A 23,544-nucleotide genomic window follows, 5' to 3' on the forward strand; every position below is an offset into this window, starting at 1 on the left:
GGGTAATTTGTGTAGATCCTACAAGGTTTTCCTACAGAAAATAACAGCTGAAATAAAAAAATATTGAAATTGAGGTAAAAAAACAGCCATTTTCCTCAACGTTTTACTCTGTAACTTTTTCCTACAATGTCAGATTTTTGAAAGCAATATACCATTACGTTTGCTGCACCCTTCTGGTTGCAGGGATATATAGGGATTGTAGGTTCATCTAGAACCCTATGTACCCAGAGCCAATAAATGAGCTGCACCTTGCAATGGGTTTTCAACAATTCATTTGCTGAAATATTAAGAATGAAAAATAGGTACCAAGAAAGCATTGTTATTTCCAAAATGGGCACACAATAAGGTGTTGAGTAGCAGTGGTTATTTGCACATCTCTGATTTCCATGGTGCCCACACTAGCATGTGAATTACAGGGCATTTCTCAAATAGACGTCTTTTTTACACACTGTCTTACATTTGGAAGGAAAAAATTTAGAGAAAGACAAGGGGCAATAACACTTGTTTTGCTATTCAGTGTTCCCCCAAGTCTCCTGATAAAAATGGTACCTCACTTGCGTGGGTAGGCCAAATGCTCGCGACAGGAAACACACCATTGACACATCACATTTTTACATTGAAATCTGATGTGTTTTTTGCAAAGTGCCTAGCTGTAGATTTTGGCCTCCAGCTCAGCCGGCACCAAGGGAAACCTACCAATCCTGTGCATTTTTTTAAACTAGAGACCTAGGGGAATGCAAGATTGGGTGGCTCTCATCAGGTTCTGTTACCCCAAATCCATTGCAAACCTCAGAATTTGGCCCAAAAACACTTTTTCCTCATATTTTGGTGACAGAAAGTTCTGGAATCTGAGTGGAGCCACAAATTACCTTCCACCTAGCGTTACCCCAAGTCTCCCGATAAAAATGGTACCTCACTTGTGGGGGTAGGCCTAGCACCTGCGACAGCAAATGCTCCAAAACACAACCTGGACACATCACATTATCCCAAAGAAAAAAGAGTAGTTTTTTGGAAAGTGCCTAGCTGTGGATTTTGCCTCTAGCTCAGCCGGCACCAAGGGAAACCTACTAAACCTGTGTATTTTTGAAAACTAGAGACCTAGGGGATTGCAAGATTGGGTGACTTGTGGGGCTCTCTCCAGGTTCTGTTACCCCGAATCCTTTGCAAGCCTCAGAATTTGGCCAAATGAACACTTTTTCCTCACATTTCAGTGACAGAAAGTTCTGGAATCTGAGAGGAGCCACAAATGTCCTTCCACCCAGCATTCCCCCAAGTCTCCCAATAAAAATGGTACCTCACTTGTGTGGATAGGCCTAATGCCCGCAAAAGAAAATGCCCCAAAACACTGTGGGCACATCACATTTTCCCAAAGAAAACAGAGCTTTTTTTGCAAAGTGCCAAGTTGTGGGTTTTGGCCTCTAGCTCAGCTGGCACCTAGGGAAACCTACCAAACCTGTGCATTTTTAAAAACTAGATACCTAGGGGAATCCAGAAAATGGGTGACTTGTGGGGCTCTCCCCAGGTTCTGTTACCCGAGATCCTTTGCAAACCTCAAAATTTGGCCAAAAAAACACTTTTTCCTCACATTTAGGTGACAGAAAGTTCTGGAATCTGAGAGAAGCCACACATTTCTTTCCAGCCAGTGTTCCCCCAAGTCTCCCGATAAAAATGGTACATCACTTGTGTGGGTAGGCCTAGCATCTACGAGCGGAAATGCCCCAAAACACAATCTGGACACATCAAAATTATCAAATACAAAACTACCTGTTTTGTGGGGGGAGCACCTGGGTTTTTGATCCTGGACTCAGCAGCCATCTAGGGAAACCTACCAAACCCAGACATTTCTGAAAACTGGACACCCGAGGGAGTCCAGGGAGTTGTGACTTGTGTGGTTCCCCCAATGTTTTCTTACCCAAAATCCTCAGCAAACCTCAAATTTAGCTAAAAAAAAAGTTTTTCCCACATTTCTGTGTGGGATCACCCCACCGGGACAAATTTCCTACCACCCAATGTTCCCCTCAGTCTCCCAGTAAAAATGATACCTCACTTGTGTAGGTGGGCCAAGTGCCTGTGACAGGGAAGAGCCAAAAACATGTCGAAATTGAGGGGGAACCAGAGCGGGCCCAAAAGGGCAGTATGGAAAAAACAATTTAAGGCTGACAAGTGTAGCTGAATTTTTATCGGTATAGATGAGAAAATGCTGGGTGGTGTGAATTCTGTGGATTCCTGCAGATTCTGGAAGGTTCCATCACAAAAATGTGGGAAAAATGTGGGATTTCCAGCAAAGTTGGAGATTTGCAGGGCATTGTGGGTACGAAAATGGTGCAGATGCATGTGAAGCACACCACCCTGGAATCACCCAGATGTTTTGTTTTCAGATGTGTCCAGGTCTTGTGGATTTTTCTACATGGCAGCGTCCAAAAGTCCAAAAAGTGCAGCCCTCACCATTCCAAGTGGGACGATTTTGAGAGTTAGCCAAGCCCAAATGTAAAATCAAAACCCAAAATAATCAAATGTCCTCTTGCTTGCCGTGGGATAAGATGTTTTAGTGTGTGTGGAGAGCTGAAAAACTGTTAGCCCCTTCAGTTGGGGTGGGGGCATAACCAGGCCCATACTGGTTGGTAGCCACCACCCCACTTTTTTTTTGTATTCCTTGTCATCTAGTAGACTTTCTGCCCCCCCCCCCGGTGTGGATCGGGGATAATTGCCCCATCCGCCCCCTAGTGAGCAGAACAACTTTGGCCTAATTTATTTTTGGTGGGGTTATGGCCAAACCCCCACCCTCCTATTTTGGAAAAAAAATCTTCCCTGGTCTCTGGTGGGCTTTCTACCCCCCTTGGGGGCAAATGGGAATTCCCAAAATAGGCCGATCTGCCCCCAAGGGGTGCATATTTGACCAACAGTAATGTGCCGCCATGGGGAGCGACCCTTGCCCAAGGGGTTGCCACCCCAACAAAACACACAAATACACACACACACACCAATCCCTGGTGCCTAGTGGTTTCTACCCCCCTTGGGGGCAGATCGGCCTAATGAAAATAGGCCAATCTGCCTCCAAGAGGGGCAGAAATGGCCTAAAACAAATTTGCCTCCCAGGGGAACAACCCTTACCTAAGGGGTCGCTCCCCTTGAGTGATATTGATGCAAAAAAATTAAAATCCCTGGTGTCTAGTGAGAACTGCCACTTCTTAGAAGTGAATAGGTACCCTGGTATAGAGTACCTGCACTTCTATTTTTCACTTTCAGGCACTTGCTCAAGGTGCACCCTGCATTCCTGAGGAGAATGAAGATGAAATTATGTTCCAATTCCTTATCCTTGTGAACATGTATGCCAGTGACAGCCAAAAAGCATTATGGTCTCCTTTTTTGTGCAAAGTGAGTGGACCCTGCTCCAGCAGGATATTTTTTGCAGGGTCTGCAGGCTCTGTTAAAACATCCCACCATTTGCTGAGAAGCTAGAATTAATTATAAAAGTGGTGGCTTGGAGGATGGTCTATGCAATGCTATTATACCATAAAGGCTGCATGTAACAACAGTGCACTGGGGCAGTACAACCCACGTTAAGTGTAGGTATATGAATTAAAGGGGTCTATGAAGAAGCTCTATAAGAAATTCTAAAGTCAGCCGCAGTTAAAATTCCCCACATGACTGCGTTTCACTCCAGCATGACTTAGCATGCAGGCCTGTCCATCACTATTTACACCCTATCCTTTGAAGGCACCCTGCATGCCTTGCAGACAGCACATCAATACATCTTTTGCCCTTAGCAGCCCCTCTAGAGGTAGTTAGGCCATGGAGAACACTGAGTTTGTGGTAGCAAAGGAATATAAAGTTAGACACATTTTTTATCACTGTGTGTTTAAGAAATATGTATGTGATAGGACTAGCCTATGGGGCAATCAGGAAGTGCCAGAAGAGCTGAACTGACAATTCGGTTTGTTGGACAGCGTTCTGGCTGTTTGTGGGCCTGTTTAATTGTCTGCTGGGCTGGGTTTTACTTTTGATTTCCCTGCTATTACCATAAACATTGCCTGCAGCAAGCAAAAATGCATGTAGTCTCATATTCCTTGTTAAAAACACATATAAAATGTCTCTACAAGTGGAAAACTATCCTGATTCACACTGGGCTACTTTTATAGCTACCTAATATGCTAATATGGGGGCCACATTTTTTAAGGTGTGCGGGCCTGTTTTCTGTCCCAATCTAACCATGGTTACCTCGGTAGACATTGGCGACTTGAACCTCTTCGTGCAGCTCTCTTTTTCTGAAAGTGAATCAGAGCAATCATCTTCATGGCTTACATAATAGTTTATTGGGGTGAATTATAGGATTTGGCCCGCTCTCTTTTTGATCCTGCCAGCACCCTACTGTTTTAAGAACTTCTCAGTGTAGGTGCGCACAACATCCTAATTAAACCTTTAAAGGTTTCTAACCCTGCGTTTCAGTCACTCTTTTTGTTGCAGCGTCTATTTCCTGATGAAGGGACTGAGACAATTATGGCAAAGTCATTATAAAACCTGTACGTGATGTTAAGCTAGTCTCCAAAGTAAAAGTTCATTTCTGTCTACAAAGCAAGGTGAAAGCGCTTTATTGCACCAGGTGGTGTCAACAGATCTGGACAAGGGAGTTAAGAATGCCATGTACCAAAACTTTCTTGTTGAGGTGGTATACTATATCACAGTAGACTGCATTTCATGGTAAAAAAATAAATAAGCGAACCCACAAATAACTAAGTGAAAAAATAGACACTGTAGGTGGGTGCCAGATCATCGGAAGCAGTGTAGAGATACCACTAAGATGGAACAGTAGTTAATATTTAATTTTACAATTAGCCCTTCTGACCACTGGGACATTTATATTTTGTCGGATGAGCAGCGGGAATCATTGACAAGGCTGTAGGGAGATTTGCAAGTCTGATCTTCTTTTAGGGTGGCCACATTCTTTTATGCCTGTAAAAGAAGTTAAAACCCAATTGCTATAAAACTGTTCAAGCTCACAAACAATATGAGGGTTGGAAATGAATTGAAGATTTATATTTCAAGCAAATCAAAAACCACGCTTTAAAAAAAGTCAAGATTTTTTTAATGGTCCTTAAGTTGATTCATACTTAAACTGTGCACCATGGTTGTATAGCTACTGAAGCAACCCCCCACTTTACAACTGCTGCCCCTGACAGTAGTTGTAAAAGCAATTATAGGTGGTTTCATAAATAGTGATGATTTGGAGCCTACTTGTCTAGTGCTATCTCAGCAAGAACACCTTTTATTTTCGCTCATAAGTACACATTAGTGCACAGACCAAATACCAGTAATACAGCCTCAGCTCATTTTATGGACATTAATGCAAACTTGTAATGTGCTTGCCAAATCACAAAGCAAATTAATGCTTTCCCCTCCCGTCCAAACTCTTTCAACTACTCCAATGGACACATGAAAACTCTATAAAAAGCTTCCCACATTCTTTTGTGGAGTAACTGCAAATTATGATTTTAAACCTCTGACCTTGAAGAGGTTAATAGGGGTAGGTGGGGATGGAAGTGACAGTGTAAGTAAGGTAGCTGCTATGGACCTTACATCTTTATACATAAAAACTGTGAAAGTGCGGCGCAATGCAATTATTTTAGGGAAATAAGTAGACTAAGACTTTGTAAAGATGTATCAAAACATCATTCACATGGTTTACATGTGTCTTATATTAACAGTTCGGGAACAAATATCAATAGAAGCAATATTCTCTGTATGCACTGAAAAACACAATAAGATCCTGTAATTGATAAAGAATATTATTAGAAAATATTGTTAGAAAATGGTGCCTCAAAAAAAAGCAATATAACATAGTTGAGTGCAGGTGCATTATCATGAGAAGTACATATGTGCAAGAACATAACGTGTATTTTCAAAGCATGCATTCCCCATTAAGGATATCTTGGTGTTAAAATAGAAAAATGGCCCTGCTGGAATTAAAACCTGTGGTCAAGCACAATCCCTCCACTGTGCCACTAGTCCCAGCTGTATAGGTCGTACAAGATGAAAGAATTGTTGGTGTACCTCTGGAATTTAATGTATATTTCCTGAAAAATAAATGTCATACCTAGAGTTTACCTGTTTGTGAAGAAACATATCCTTATATTTTGCTGATTAGGAACATCTGAGAGCTCATAAATAGTGGTCCGACTTCACTCTAGGCGGCTATGGCCCAAACTCATTTAAATAATTCAGAGTTGTCCATCCACACGGGGTGATGGATCAGAAAAGGAATGCATTATCATTGCTTTCCTAAGCATGATCATGCTGAAATATAACCACAAACGAGAGCATGTGGTGGAATTGTAATATTTGCTGACCTGAAACTCCTCATTGTTTTACAATTTTGTCAGGATGTAAAGGATGTTTTACAGAACAGACACCCAGACATGCCTGACCATCATCAGAACTGCTTCATTCAGTGATTTATGACCCTAAGTCAAGAACCTTTGCAGAAGTCAAGTATATCCATGAATCGCAGGAGACCGCCTGTGAAATCTCAAAAACTCCTCTTGCAGTGAGTGGAAGCAACTGAAAAGAAAGTTCAAAATTAGTTACTTATGTTGCGTTAAAATTAAATCAGGGAGTTACATTTCAATAGAAAGTGGCAAGATATGGACCACCACCTCACTCTGGGCTACAGCATCTAAACTTTAGGATAGCTATTTGTGTTACCTGAGTCACTGCTGAACGGAATATTGATTCGAGGAAAAGTCAGGGGCTTTTGCTTGTTATTGGATTCATAGGTTTGTCCTACTTTAGATCTTAAATTATGCTATGGTTTTTCATGTTTTAAATTTTATTATGTTTCATGCTGTATTATGTTTTATTATATTTTATGGTTTATTATGTTTTATGAGTTATATTCTATGTTTTATTAGGTTATGTTATGTCATGTGGATTTGTATAGCACAATTTATCACCCAAAACATATACAGGTGCTGGAGCAATTGTGAAGGTCATCTGCTGGGGGAAGTTGAGTTAGTTGAAGAGCCAGGTCTTCAGCCTCTTGAAGAATTCAAGAAGCGAGGACGTGGCCTTTATGTATGGAGGCAGGTCATTCCACGACTTGAGTGCAATGTTAAAGAAGGTAGATTAGAAGTACTATGTAGACAGCCTCATAGCCATGGTATTCAGCTTCCAGCTTAGTGTGAATACAATTATTTGCCAGCAAAGACCATAAGATCTATAAAGAAAATGTCATAATAGCCTCTTGAATCACGCAGCCATTGTCTTCAGGTTGTTAAAGGCAAGAAAACAATTGGTACAAGCAATTGGCGATAAAAAAATGTGCTTCACAATGTAGCTTTATGGGAGTCCAATAAATGCTAATGACCTCACATGAACAATATACCCCTGTGCAGTACTAAAATTGGCTTCCTAAAAAAGTTTGTACCTTATTGCTGACTCATTTTATTTCAGATTGCTTTGATGGATACAAGTGAAAATGAAGAAATATAACATCTATGAATTCCAAAATAGAGAATTGATAATGAAAACCTTTTCATTTGATAAAAGTTGACCATATGACTGCCCCATAATGCAGCGTACCATTACGAAAGAAGTAAAGTATCAACCTTAACTTAACCCCTTGCGTACCCAGGATGTAATGGTTACGTACTGATTTGCACCGCTCGGGTGTCGTGCACGCAAACGTTACATCTTGCTATGAGCCCTCGGGGAGTGTTAGCGATCCCCTGATGGCCAAGCACCCCCCTCCCATGGGCAGGGATGGAAGGGGAATCGCTTCCCCTTCAACCCCCGCCCACCCCAGTCCCTCCAGTGACGTCTGATGACGTGAGCGCGCAATCGCGTGCTGATCCCATCAGAGGCCGTCCTGAGCTTCCAGCACGGATTCGAAGAGAAATGCAAGAGCATTTCTCTTCCGATCACGTGGGGGGACGGGAGAGGCATCAAAGGAAAGGAAAGGCCTTTCCTTTCCTTTGATGTCTCTCTGAGCAGTTCTGTTGCCCGATCGTGAAGCAATCGGGCAGCAGAAATGCCCACTAGACACCAGGGAGTTTGTTTTTTTGTTATCATCATGAGGGGTGCGGCCCCTTGGGCAAGGGTCGCTCCCCAGGGGGGCAAATTATTTTAAGGCCATTTAAGCTCCCCGAGGGGCAGATCTGCCTATTCTAATTAGGCCGATGTGCCCCTAGGGGGAGGCAGAAACCTCTAGACACCAGGGAACATTTCTATGTTTTTTTTATTTATTTTTTTACTTTTTTACAAATGGAGAGTGACCCCTTAGGGGGGAAAAATTATCTTTAGAGCATTTCTGCCCCTATTTTCACTAAGCCAATCTGCCCCCAAGGGGGAAAGAAACCATTAGACACCAGGGATTTTTTTTAGGTCAGTTTCACGTAAGGGGAGCGACCTCTTAGGCAAGGGTCACTCCCCTGGGGGGCAGATCGGACTAGTTTAATTAGGCCGATCTGCCCCAAGGGGGGCAGAAATCACTAGCCACCAAGGATTTTTTTTGTTTTGTTTTTTGTTTACAGATCGGGAGCGACCCCTTAGGCAAGGGTCGCTCCCCTGGGGGCAAATTTATTTTAGGCCATGTCTGGCCCCCTTGGGGACAGTTCAGCCTATTGTTATTAGGCCAATCTGCCTCCAAGGGGGGCAGAAACCACCAGACACCAGGGATTTTTATGTTTTTTGTGTCAATTTCACACAAGGGGAACAACCCCTTAGGCAAGGGTCGCTCCCCATGGGGGCACATTACTGTTGGCCATATCTGCCCTCCTTGGGGGCAGATCGGCCTATTTTTGTAAGGCCCATCGGCCCCCAATGGATCACAAAGCCCGCCAGGGAAGTTTTTTTTTTTTTTTAAACAGGGGGTTATGGCCATACCCCCTCCCCAAATAAATGTGGACAAATGTGTTCTGCCCACCATTTGGCACATGGGGCAATTAAACCCGATCCATGCTTTGGGGGGCATAAAGCCTACTAGATGCCAGGGAATTTTAAAAAAAAATAAGTTGTGAGGTGGTGGCTACCAAACAGTATATTCCTGGTCATTATGCCCCCACCCCGACTAAAGGGGTTAACAGTCTTTCACCTCTCCCAGAGCACACTTAAACATCTTATCCAACAGCAAGCAAGAGGACATTTGATTATTTTGGATTTTGGTTTTACATTTGGGCCACGAGAACTTGTCTAACTCTCAAAATCGTCCCACTTGGAATGTTGAGGGCTGCACTTTTAGGACTTTGGGACGCTGCCATGTAGAAAAATCTGAAAACTAAACATCTGGGTGAGTCCAGGGTGGTGTGCTTCACATGCACCCCGCACCAATTTCTTACCCATAATGCCCTGGAAACCTCCAACTTTGCTGGAAATCACACATTTTCCCACATTTTTGTGATGGAACCTTCCGGAATCTGCAAGAATCCACAAAATTCCTACCACCCAGCATTGTCACATCGATACCAATGAAAATTCTGCCTCACTTGTCAGCCTAAAAACTTTTTTTTTTCAAACTGCCCTTTTTTACCCGCTCTGGTTCCCCCTCAAATTTGACATGTTTTGGCTCTTCCCTGTCACAGGCACTTGGCCTACCTAAGCAAGTGAGGTATCATTTTTATCCGGAGACTGAGGGGAACATTGGGTGGTATGAAATTTGTCCCAGTGCGTGATCCCACACAGAAATGTGGGGAAAATGTGAAGTTTTAACTAAATTTGAGGTTTGCTGAGGATTCTGGGTAAGAAAACACTGGGGGGTCCACAAAAGTCACACCTCCCTGGACTCCCTCCGGTGTCTAGTTTTCAGAAATGTTTGGGTTTGGTATGTTTCCCTGTATGGCTGCTGAGCCCAGGACCAAAAACGCATGTGCCTCCCCACAAAACAGGTAGTTTTGTATTTGATAATTATGATATGTCCACATAGCGTTATGGGGCATTTCATTTCACCTGCACTAGTCCCACCCACACAAGTGAGGTACCATTTTTATCAGGAGACGTGGGGCAATGCTAGTTGGAAGGAAATGTGTGGCTCCTCATAGATCCCATAACTTTCTATCACCAAAACTTGAGGAAAAAGTGTTTTGTATGCCATATTTTGAGGTTTGCAAAGGATTTTGGGTAACAGAACCTGGTGAGAGCCCCACAAGACACCCCATCTTGGATTCCCCTAGGTGTCTAGTTTTAAAAAATGCACAGGTTTGGTAGGTTTCCCTAGGTGCCGGCTGAGCTAGAGGCCAAAATCCACAGCTACGCACTTTGCAAAAAACACATCAGATTTCAATGTAAAAATGTGATGTGTCCATGTTGCGTTTCCTGTCACAGGCACTAGGCCTACCCACACAAGTGAGGTACCATTTTTATCGAGAGACTTGGGGGAACACAGAATAGAAGAACAAGTGTTATTGCCCCTTGTCTTTCTCTACATTTTTTTCTTACAAATATAAGGCAGTGCGTAAAAAATATGTCTATTTGAGAAATGCCCTGCAATTCACATGCTAATATGAGGACCCCGAAATTCAGAGATGTGCAAATAACCACTGCCTCTCAACACCTTATCTTGTGCTCATTGTTGAAATACAAAGGTTTCCTTGATACCTATTTTTCACTCTTTATATTTCACCAAATGAATTGCTGTATACCCGGTATACAATGAAAACCCATTGCAAGGTGCAGCTCATTTATTGGTTCTGGGTACCTAGGGTTCTTGATGAACCTACAAGCCCCATATATCCCCACAACCAGAAAAGTCCAGCAGACGTAACGCTATATTGCTTTTGAAAATCTGACATTGTAGGAAAAAGTTACAGAGTAAAACATTGAGGAAAATGGCTCTTTTTGTTTACCTCCATTTCAATATTTTTTTATTTCAGCTGTTATTTTCTGTAGGAAAACTTTGTAGGATCTACACAAATGAGCCCTTGCTAAATTCAGAATTTTGTCTACCTTTCAGAAATGTTTAGCTGTCCAGGATCCGGCATTGGTTTCATACCCATTTCTGTCACTAACTGGAAGGAGGCTAAAAGCACAAAAAATAGTACAAATGGGGACTGTCCCAGTAAAATGCCAAAATTGTGTTGAAAAAAGTGGTTTTCTGATTTAAGTCTGCCTGTTCTTGAAAGATGGGAAGATGGTGATTTTAGCACCACAAACCCTTTTATTGATGCCATTTTCAGGGGGAATTCACATACCTTCTTCTGCAGGCATTTTTCCCCATTTGTTTGAAAAAATGAAATTTTAGCTGTATTTTGGCTAATATCTTGGTCTACTCCAGGGGAACCCACAAACTCTGGATACATCTAGCATCCCTAGCATGCTGGGAAAAAATTACACAAATTTGGTGTGGATAGCATATGTGGACAAAAAGTTATGAGGGTCTAAGCTTGAACTGCCCCAAGTAGCCAAAAAAAGGCCAGGCACCTGAGGGGGAAAAGGCCTGGCAGCAAAGGGGTTAAACCTTAGCCCCAGCTGTAAATGTAATCTCTGCCCTAAGCCTAATTCCATCAATCACCGTACTCCTAGCACTTATTCTTACCATAGCCCCAATGCATTATTTCACTTTAAACACTTTTAATTATCTTTACAATGCTATTTTTAAAATATCAAAATGCACAGTTTCAAAGTTGCTCTATATTGTTTGACAGTGTAACCTAAAGCATAAAGTTTTCACATTTCTATATTTGGGATTCTTCAGTAGAAAGTGATGTTATTTTTTTTTCAGGTAATGCCTGCAGTGAGCCTACCTGAGACTAGTGGGTTCTCAAAGCATCTTAAGGCAGAGTACCACCACCAACACGAACTATGTGAGTGACACCTGAGACAATCCCAGTACCTCACATTCTGCTTTAGTCTTACACACACGGCTCAAACATTTTCTTCTAATACTTTGAGGTGTTGAAACCCTTTTTTGACAGGGATTGTGACATGTTCTCCTGTGGACAGCTGTCTGGTAGAAAATTGGCTTCAAGAAACCAAACACTTTTTTCAGTGTCTTTGTATGCATCTTCTACCTCCAGACATCTTCACCTACACAGACGTTTTCTTTCCAGTCATTTCCATGCAGTATTCATTTTCCATCTGAGTGTAGTCAACAGCAAGAATTATTTACTGCCCAAAGATATTACAAATATTTCCAGTATGAAAACCATCCACTCACCCTACTGTTCCCTTCACATTAAAAACAGGCATAAGGGCAATCTGCGAAACACCCTGGTCTTCATGGACTTTAAAGATCCAAGAGTAGAAAGTGAGAAGCATAAAGGACACTTAGAAGAATCCTCATATAATACAGGGAACAATTTCTTTATTTATTATTAGAAAAGCAAAGCTTGTCTGAATTTGAGTTCCTAATCAAATTGGAAATAGGCGAGGGTATCTTTTTAGGGTTGTTAAGTGTGTATCTTTTCATTGTTTTTTGTCTTTCTCATCCAGTTGTTTATAGTTTACAGAATTCTGACATGCCTTCCTCATAGCTTACAAGAATTTATCTCTATGCCTTTGGAGCAAGCAGGCTTTTTCAAGGCTATTTCATAAGGGGCAGTATAAAATATAGCAAATAAAAAGCAGATATTTTGAATGTGACAAAACCTTAGAGCAACTCCTTACAAGAGATAGCTCCACTCTCGAAGATTGATATTAACATTGATGCACTAAGCATCTTTTCCGCATATGTTCATTGTTATAAGATTTCAGAGGTGTGCAGAAATTATGAAGTTGGGAGAAAGGGTTTGGCTAACTACCTTCCCGAAACTAACAAGTCTTTGACCACATCTCTTCCCTGTTTTCATATCAACCATGTGTGATGAATAAATATGACTGAATTTCTCTAATATGGAGTACAATGGTAACTAATCAAAATTAATAAAGATTTTTTCTTTAAGTCGCTACTTGGCCCTATTGGAACTTTTTTGATCGTGTTTAAATTGAGACACTGAAATTTGAACATTAGCACAGTTCATTACCTTGTGAGGCAGAAACCATCTACCATATGTTGTAGCTGCGAATAATGTATTTCTTCTCATGCAGTGCAATTTATCAGACCAAATCAAAAAGATAAGTCTTTGAGTTTGTACTAATGGTATATGATAAATCTCTGATTATTCCCATTTTAGATGCTATGGGGTCAATTCAGAGAGGCTTTTAAGAGCCCGTGAACTAGGTAGTACTAGAGGAGTGCTACTTAACATGTGCATAAATGCCTTTGTCAATTAGCCTTTAAATTTAAGCATCCCATGTCCAAGACTTCCATATGAGGAAAGTACCAATTTCACTGCCGTCCTAAGGCAATTTGTAGTGGGATGTTTTAGCGAGCGATTTGCAACGTGGATCGTAAATCTGCACTTCTAAATACTATTGCTCAGGGGAACAGATTTACGATTTCCCCAATTTCACAAAACTCAGCAATACACCTGGAAATCTCTACTAATTACAACATTCAAGGAGTACTACTGAATACGACTTAAGGCTGTGGCTCCAAAGCGTAATTCTAATTATTGTACAATTATGCTCACTTTAAAGAGAGCATAATGTGAAAATGCACATTTGTTTCTTGTCTTCTTTCTCCACAGGCAAAATATTTTTCTGGGGAAAAAACCCACCTCATCCCCCCAAGAAATCTTGGAGTAATCCTTTCAATGCCCCTCCCTATAATGAGATGTATTTCGCCCTCTGCTGGAGTAAAACGCTGGCCAGAGTGAAAAAGACAAATACGAGTTTTCTAATTCCCCAAACAAATGAATTCTGGGCGCTATCACATTTACAACGTAAATCACTCATTGATTGCTCTGATCTGGCCACTAATCACCAGCTTGGGTGGGACTTCCAACTGAAAATGTTAAACCTGCAGCAGGAAATTACACATTCATAAAACCATTTACACCTCGCATGAATACTTCTGTGATGGCATTTTCAGCAGTAAACGTGATGTGTGTCTTTAGGTAGCTTTGGGAATTAGGCTGATGGAATTTAGTATTTTCTATTTAACAAGGTTCAGTTTACTCGCCTCTCATAACTAATCCAGCTCAAGAATTCTGTGTGGTCATTCTGAAGTTCTTCAGTACACCGATTTGCACTTAAAATGTGCAAATGCCTGAACAAAAATCGGTTATCATAGTATCTAAGACACTCAGGGAGTTGACTCAGCAAGCAACCCCTCAAAAACTGGGCAACGAGTTCACTTCCGCAGATCTCTATGATTGTTTCATATCTTTGCATCCAGGTCCCCTAGCCCTGCTACCGAAAGCACCCATAGATTATTTGGGACCCTTCCTGCCCACCCCAACCAAAATACCCTTCCAAAGGTGTGTAAGATGGGAGAATATCTCTTGGATAGCCTTCGTTTTTCATTTTCCGTGGCACATGTTCCATTATACAAACATGCATTCCTTGCTTTGCATTGGATGTGTCACCATGAATACGACTGTTCTATATTTGCATTTTATTGTACGTCAGTTCCTGCTCATCAAAGTGTCACCCCTTTAACACAGATGATATTGTTTGCCTTTGCAGAAAACCCACTCTATTTAAGAAGCCGCATATGCAAATATTTCCTTTTTTACATACGTGAACCATTTGACTGTTCTTTTTGAATGGGCAATTTATATTTCACATTAAAAACCCTGCACAGGTAATTACACATTTTCAGTTGACATGACAATGATAACATAACAGAAAAACTGCAATGAGACACATTTTATGAACCTTAACTTCGGCATTGACACAATGCATGCAAAAAAGCTGAATGATGAAGCATTAATTGGGCAACATTGCCTACGCCTTTAGGGACAGCATGTCATTTAATACTGCATCACCGCACTCAAGGAGTTAATTTCACAGCGAATAATAATCAACAATACTGGAGTGCATTTTCTATTCAGAAAGTGCCATAACTGATTTACAGTTGCTAACACAAATATTTAAGGTTGTTTGAAGATTCATTTTAGAGATTAATTTGACCCTTGATTACATGCATGCTAGGAGTGTGGCCTTTAATCAGTTTCTCCGTGAAAACATAATTATAATGGAACATAATTCGGTTCACTTTCATTCTCTCATTACTCACTGCACCATTTAATCTTCCTGAAAACACATCTTCAAAGAGCCTCTATTTTGTTTGTTCTCTTTCAAAGCTAGCAACTGCTGCCTCACCAGTAAAGTCATTCTGTTTTGCTGTTATCATTAGGCCTGACAGGCGGGAAAGATTACATGTACAAAAGGCTAAGACTCTAAAATAAGCAAAAACAAACTTTGCAAACTTTTTCAGTAAATTGGTGTGACAACATTAACTTTAATAATTTTTGGTATGGAGGAGCGCTTATATTGTCCTTGAGGCCGAAGAACATTAAGAAAACAAGAAAGATGATACCATAAGTCATCCTCACTGAAGCACTGGCACTGTTAATTAGTAAATCTATTTTTTTAAATCAGCACATTATTGGAAAATAATGCATGGAGAGATTTTAATGAAACTGGGGCTGTGCATATTTTAAAAATTAAATTAGCCTAACGTCATACATCTCATAGGGGCATAGTTTACAAGCCCCTAGTGCTACCATAGTGTTACTTTTATGACACTCATGTGGCTCAGTGTACTGGCCCATTCTTACAAGGCCAAGCAAAGATACCTGGCGTGGCTTTTCAAGGCCTTGTAAATATGGCCCCCTTCCATGCATTACTGTGCATGAAAGCGGTGTTCCATGGGTGTTGCTGTGGGTGTTGCCATGCAAATCCATGGAATCTGGTGCATTCCCAGATTTACAAGATTGGGAATGCTTCAGACTCCTATGCCACCCAAGGGGGTAGCGTAAAAGTGGCAAACAAGGAGAAATAATGTTATTTATCCTTGTTTTTTCCTCTTTTTATGTGTGCTGCATCCTGCAGCACACATAGGAGGACAATGCCATTAATGATTGTTTATGTGCAGGCAGACATCTCTTCCTGCACATAAATAATAATTCCTGCAATGCAGGCACCCTTGCACAATGGTGCAAGGGTGCCTGCATTGGTGCTGGGCTGCCAATTGTGCGCCAGCACTGAGGAAAGTACAGGGATGCGTCGTATTGCTGTAATGTGATGCATCCCTGCAATTTCCTAATGGTGCAGCTTGGTTCTGCAGTGCCGGGCTGCATCATTATTTGGTAAATATGCCCCCCAGTTTCTATTTTTCCTACTTTGCACTGACACACAGTTTCTTCTTGGTGAGAATTAGCGGCGCAACAAGTCACCTGGCTGCGCTGGTCTGTGTTAAAGGGAAAGGGCAGGAATAAACTGTGTCTATCCTGTACTGTGCATGCCTGTCCTTTCCCACTGCACTGATGCTGTTTTGGCTGCCTAGCACCAACGCAGGAACCTTTGCACGGTGGTGCAAGGGCGTCTGCTTTGTTAGCATGATTGTTTTTGTGCAGGAAGTGGCACCTTCCTGCAAAATGCAGCACATATGGAAAGAGGAAAAAAGTAGGAGTAATAGGGGTATTTCTCCTCTTTGCGTCTCCCAGGGGAGGGGTAAGGTTTTGGCGCATCCCCTGTTTTACATGGCCATGTAAATCTGGGGATGCATCATAATCCATGAGTGTTCCATGGGAAGACCCATCACAATGCCCATGGAATGCTTCCCTCACAAAGTAAAGCAATGGAGCGATTTGCACTGCTCTGCCTTACTCCATATCTATGAGGCCATTCAAAGCCACACAAAGTGGATTTGCGTGGCATCATAGATATGGTTGAAAGGTTTGTGTCACCGTTGTGTCACTAAAAGTGATGCAATGGCAGCGCAAGCCTTCCATAAATTTGCCACTAAGTTTGAGTCAAAAACGTTCAAGGGAAGTATGAAACTGTGTACCACTGTCGCAATGTGAAGCTGCAGACACGTTCATCGCATGGTTTCAGAAACTGGATAGACAATGCATTGGAGCTGGTAAATTGCAAGTCTTTCATAAACAGAGATGCAACATCCAATTTTCATGAAAACAGCCCCATGCTTAGAACTGGTGAAACTCATAATTCTCAAGAGAAATATTTATTTTATCCAAGCAAAAAAATATCATAAAAGAGCATTGGTCACTGAAGAAAGGGAACTGTGCTATTTGTCATGTAATATAATTTATACAAAAGCTTGACCTGCCTATACTTTGAGACACTTAAGGGTCACATCACGAATGTATGCACTTGCAAAAGGCACATTTATAAGCCTGTATCTATGAAATTCCACTATCTAAAGTAAATAAATTTAACTCAGACTTTGTTCGAGTTAGTGCATAAGCTACAGACAGCACATCTTGGAAACAGAGGATGGTCAGCACTACTCACTGCCAACACATCTATGCGGTTATCCAGGGACATGATGTCCCAGCTAGGAAAGACAATTCATCCATAGAGGTCAAAAAATGCACTCTAAGGGGAGGCAGAGAACAGGGGATGGGTTAGGTCTGGGAGTGGGGTGGAAAGGCTGGAATTCCAAGACAATGGTGGGCCTGCAGTTTTTGGACAGTGTACAGAGGATGAAGGTCACTTAAGCTCCAGATTGCTGCTTTAGGTAGATGGGGTGGAGCTCTGGGAAGCTGCGTGGGTGTTGGGGATGCTCACCTAACGTGAACCTTTGCAGAGAGGAGGAGAACTAGGGGAACTACTGGGTACTATTTGGAGACTACTACCAAGCAGTGCCAGTCTAACCTCTAAACATCTACTCCTTGCAACTCCTCATATCATATGGAAAGGCATCTCAGCGCAACAAGGGCATTGGAGAAGCGCTTTTTTTTTCCAGAAATTCACTAGCTTTCATCTTCATGAGCTTGCAAAGTTTGAAATTTTGAAGGATAAGGAAGACAACTATAAAACCTGATCATGAAACTTTGACTAAAGTCATTCGTCCCAAATACTACAAAATCATTGGCTACTAACTGCAAGCCCCTTTTGCAAGCTCCTGCAAGCCTAAGTTAAGTTCTCCTTCTTTCTTCCATTCTAAGAAGAATGTTTTTTAAATTGTGTGCATTTTTCCGTTTGTACTGTTGGTGGTTTACAATATTTATTTCTCATGGGCTTGGCTGGTGTGGTACAGGTCCAATCCATTTAGAATTCAGCCTGGTTTTCATTTTGGAGTGTCTGTGGAAAATATAGCCACAGCCCAGGTCATACTGACATCTACCTGTCCATTGGGCCCACTTTCTGTCACTGTGTGTGTGTGTGTGTGCGCGCGCGGCTGGTAGCCTTAACCCGAGGCAGCCATCTTGAAGGGTCAAAGGCTGTATGTAAATGTCATTGTGATAGCACTTTGTACCCTGGGTGCTTGTACTTCCACACAACACATATTCAAGGCAAAATGAATTGTTTCTCGCAGAGACTGGCCGAAAAATCAGCAATTTCACTATATTTGGATGACCAGGACCTGTCTTTGCTTTTCTTCCTGCTCTGATGCATCAGCCCTCGCACTCCGCTCTTCTTATAGGTTGAGCTAGACCATGCACCCAGAACCTTCCCCATAGCAGACTTTAAGAACATCCTATTGCCAGCCCCTTTAGCTGTCTAACAATTAGTAGACAAAGTTTACCCAAGAACAACATGTTCTGGCTGCAGGGCTCAATGCAGTAGGAACTGGCAGAACTTGGGCCTAACACATAACTCCCAAACTTTCTGTACATGGACTTCACCCAGGTAAGGCTACATACCAAGAGCAATATTCACATACCCCAAAGCACAAAGTTTTTGCCCAGATACCAGGAGGTCTAGGCTAGACCTTGGGCCAAACATATACCACCCAAACTCCCAAGTCACGGAGTGCAGCGCAGCAAGTTATCTTGCTGCGCTGCACTGTGTGACAGGGAAAGGGCTGGAATGCACCATATTTAAGGCAATATGGTGCATTCCTGTCCTTTCCCCTGCAATGGCAAGCCAGGTAAGGCCACAAATTAAACATGGTGTTCACATAACCCAATGCACAGAGCCTTTAACCATGCATTGTGCAGTCTAGTCCACAAAGAGCATATCTGTCTCTGGCGGCATGATCTGGACTAAGGCCATGGCATTCACACAGTTCCCCAACTGACCAAACCAGGTGCAGACAGACTTTGGCTTTGCACAGTGCCCCTCTGGGGACACAACCTGGTCAAAGTCCTATGCTTGCCGTCACATCCAAACCATCTGTGAACTGACAACATTCGCACTTGCGATAAGTGCAAGGCCTGGCCCAAGGACAGGCCCTACACCAATATCACAGTCCACCCGTGTCTTGCAGCCAGTCTATTTGTCCACAAGCTCAGATTGCACATGGATTTTAGTTTTTTCCTTATCTAGGATCTAAAAATTCACAGCAAAAATATATACGTTTTTAATATTTAGCTAGTTCATGTTTCTGCAGCCTCGAATCAAAAACAAAATGCTAGCCTGACAGAGAAAGATAGAACATCACTAAGAGGATCTGCCATGATCCCTGCCTGACTTGGACTCTGTACAGGTTAAAATTGTATAACACCAGTACAACTGCAGCCCCACTTGTTGCTCCACTAGTAAACGACCCAGAATTTACCCATTACATGACATAGAAAGACTAGAAGACAACAAGGAAATTACTTCTCACTCTACAAAAGCTAATGTTGCTTTCTTGTTCTGGGTTCTGGGCTGGCAGGACAGAAGAGGAGTGGCTCCTTTAGCAGATGCCTCAGCAACCTTTGTTTTGGGAAGAGAGTCAATAAAAGTATTCTAGCGAATGAAGACTTGGGAAAATCCACGAAAATGCTGGAGGTGCCACAACAAGATGTTGGTGGAGACAGGGGTGGGCCTTGTTAGAAAAACAGTGGGGCCTCCCCAGCAAATCACTAATCCTTCGAGAGAATTATCCAGGCAATCCTAAACCAAAACCACCAATTACCATAGAGCTTGCCAGGTCGGAGGTAGGATCCAGCTTCACAAGGGAATAAAAAAGGGGTAGAAGAGAGCATTCCTTAGGGATATCTAATGGTAGGATGGACCCTGACAGATGCTTTCTTTTTTGCCAGTAGGCAATATTTTCATTTAGGGGAGGGACAGCAGGGCATACCGTAGGATATGTAAGAATAATAAAATGGGGCAGGGATGCCCATAACTATAAGGTCCTACTCTAATAGATGATCTCTTTCTGCCCTATCCCTGCAGGAGACTAAACTTGGTTCCTGTTATCACTGTGCCACTGGAACCCAGTTACACCTGACTGAAGAGCCCCATTCAGGGTGAAACCGGTCTTGGGTTGCTTGTCTTCTGGTTCAGGGAGAGCCCGGCCTGGCAATTTGGGCTGGACTGTTTCGATTGGAGCAGGGTCAAGACTGATTTGCATCTGTCTGGGTCCAAACTGAGGTGGCACGGTGAGCAAAAGAAGAATGAACGAAGGGTTGCAATGCTAGCTTCAGTGACTGCCAGTGGTCAGCATTCTTCCCATCAACTTTTGTGTGTTGGGAGACTAAACTTTATCAGGAAAAATACGAACAAAGTAACACATAGTTTTACACTAAATGAATGGCTCTAGGGATACAAAAAGGCTTTGTATTGTGTAAAGGGAATATTAGTGTCTTGCCAACAATCATCCTTCACATTGTTTCCAGGCAATGTATGTGAATTAAATGACCATGCTTCTGTAACAGACCCGCCAGGATATTGCTGCAGGGATTAACAAATTTTGTGATTAACAAATTTTGTAAAAATGGAACTTTTGTGGCATTTTTGCATCACGTTTTTGCTATTCTTTCAGCACAAAACACAGAGAACTTATTTTTTATGAGGTATTATACAACATGAAAATTTACACCCAGGCATTGTGTACAGTATTTATGCTACCAGGTCCATATACTGTATGTACCATGTAGTATTTATGTTCACATTATTGTCACCATGAGCACTGTGCCATTGCTACTTATTGATTTATATATACTTTGTGGCAAATAACATTTTAATTCTTTCCAATGAGATGGCCTATGCGTGTTTTGTTCATTTACAAGTGAACAAATTTGTTTTTGGTCAAGGTCTACATATATAACTAAACATATTAATTAATAAAACCAGCAGAACCTGTATGCTTGTTTGTTTGAGTTTTAATCTTGGCCATGTATTTGAAATTCTTCTGAGCAGCACAAATCTAGCCCAATATTGTGCTTCTGTGGTGGGTTCCGTTTAGAGCTTAGATGGGGCTCTTTACTTTAGCTTCAGGCCTGCAGCCTGTGCCCTTTTATGTATATACACATTTTATTTGCTTATTAATTTTATTATATTTTAGCATTGATTGCTTTTTAGCAGAGTTGTTTTTATATTCTAGTCAGCTGCCTTTCTGCGAAAGCATTGTTGTCAGTTCCTTTGCATGATATTTCATTCTGTGCTATGCTCAGGGCTGTCATTGCACACAGTAATTTACTTGGTATTGCCAGTTATGGTCACAAGTATCACTGTGTTATGTTTCATCTTCCTAATAATTGCAGCTCATGCCTTTTTTCATAGAATGCAGTTGCTTCAATAAAAACATCGAAACCTATCCTGCATTTCTCTGTCTGCCTTCACATGGGTAAGGTTTGTGTGTAGGAGAGAAAGGCGTAAGATCTGATCTACCACAACTTCCCTGAGTCCTAGTGTAATTGTTCTAGGCTGACACAAATCACCTTTACTTTCTAGATTTGTATGAAGTGCTACTAGCTAGCTGAGTAGGTCAGGCAGGCACCTTCCAGTCACTGTGGGACTGACTCAGTCACACATACACAGTGGTGCTGCGGTCTGAAATAAAGCAGCCTTACTGCCATGGTAAGAGTCCTGTGACCTGCCACCAACATTGGACAGACACTAACTTAACGGTTCTACAGAGTATCTTTATCGCTCACATGCTAAAAGGTACCCTAATTACCTTATGATGGAGACGTCCATGGTGTTAGGGAAATATCCTCCTCATCTAAATAGGTAATACCTATCTTGGGCTGTAGCTTGTTGAAGTTTGGACCTTAAAAGGATTTCCCCAAATTGGTGTTTTTATCTCTGAACTTACCATTCTAAAATATTGTTGAGGCTCAGTGGGTATCAATTCCAGTACATATGAGTCTACCTCTCATAGAACATCTATAGCTAGTGGGGATGAAGGTGGGGATGTTACATTCGTGGTACAGGCACACGATGTGTGCAGAACAGAAATGTTCTATTCCTCAGTCACCTTTCCAGCAACAGATGGAAACACACACTTTTTTCACAATTACACAACAGCAAACGCACTTCAAAAATACAGACAATATGCACATTTAGAAATACCATTATCTTACTGAGAACACCAAAATTGGTTTGAGGGCACCCTACCACACATTCTACATAATGTTAGATTAGGTCCCTTAAGTAATGAAGGACTTATATGGCCAGAACTAACCACATGTACACCACATCATAATGTAGCAAATTTGCCAGTAACGGATTTACGCTGCTTATATAAGAATTTTGTAGATATAGACATAGAGGCTTAGTAGAATTTGTAATGCAGACTTTAAACACCTCCCCAGCAAGTGCTGCTCCAGCACCACATTTGGCTGCAACCGGGATAAATCCCGCAACTGTTCATTCAATAATGGGTAAGGTACCTATCAAACGTGAAGAAATTCCATTTTGGTTTTCACAAAAAAGAACTATGCTGGAAACAGTGTGTCCCCATGCAGGACCCCAAGACAAACATAGAATTCTCACAACTTTGCTTTCTGATTGGAATGGTTCCCTTAGTAGATAAGGGTGCCACTTGGGGTGCAGAATCTGCTGCAATGTACACTACTGCACATTGTACACCAACACTTGTGAATCTTCCGGAAGTGTTAATATAAATTCAAGACGAATATGGGGCAGCCCCTGCCCTGGATTTGGTGGTGAAATTAATGGACAATTTTACCACAGTCTCCTCAATTATATTAAGTAATCTTAAGGGGAAGCAGTAGCATTGGCAGTACACCAGAAGCTCTGGGACGTTCCTCTACATGAACAGGAATAAGAGCTGTATAAGATCAGTGCTGAGACTTGTACCAGTAAAGGTCGGGATAGTCTGGTAGCCAGATCAGATAAACCACAATTACAAGGTAAATCCGGTAAGGATAATACCAAACAAGCACAAGAGGGTTCTAAAAATAAATTGTGGGATGAACAGAAAAGTATTAAAGGGAAATAAAAATAAAGAGGAGAGTCTCCACATTCTGCGACCTTAGAAATGTGTTAAAATCTTAAAAATATGGGAAACTTTCAAAATCTCTGACAGATAACAATGCACTGGCATTCCCCCATCTCGTTCCTTTCAGAACTTACCCAGCAAATGCAGTGGGAGAGAAGGGCAGGCAGGTCAACAAAACAAGTACGTGAAACTGAAAAAGGAGTCACAGCGCTCATGGGAGGTTTAGGATAAAATGGAAGAGAAACTTCTGCAACAAAAACCCCAGTTCAAATAGAAATAGGTTGCAGCAGTTTTAGCTAAGCATGCCACATATATTACTAAAGAATAAGACGTGGGAAATGACTGTATTGAGACCTCTGCTGTGCTGTCTAGCACTTTGCTAGACTCTTATAGAACTTCTGGATGTGACACCAACTAATGTCTTC

This window comes from Pleurodeles waltl, chromosome 1_1 (assembly GCF_031143425.1).
Source record: "Pleurodeles waltl isolate 20211129_DDA chromosome 1_1, aPleWal1.hap1.20221129, whole genome shotgun sequence".
NCBI classification, from domain to species: domain Eukaryota; kingdom Metazoa; phylum Chordata; class Amphibia; order Caudata; family Salamandridae; genus Pleurodeles; species Pleurodeles waltl.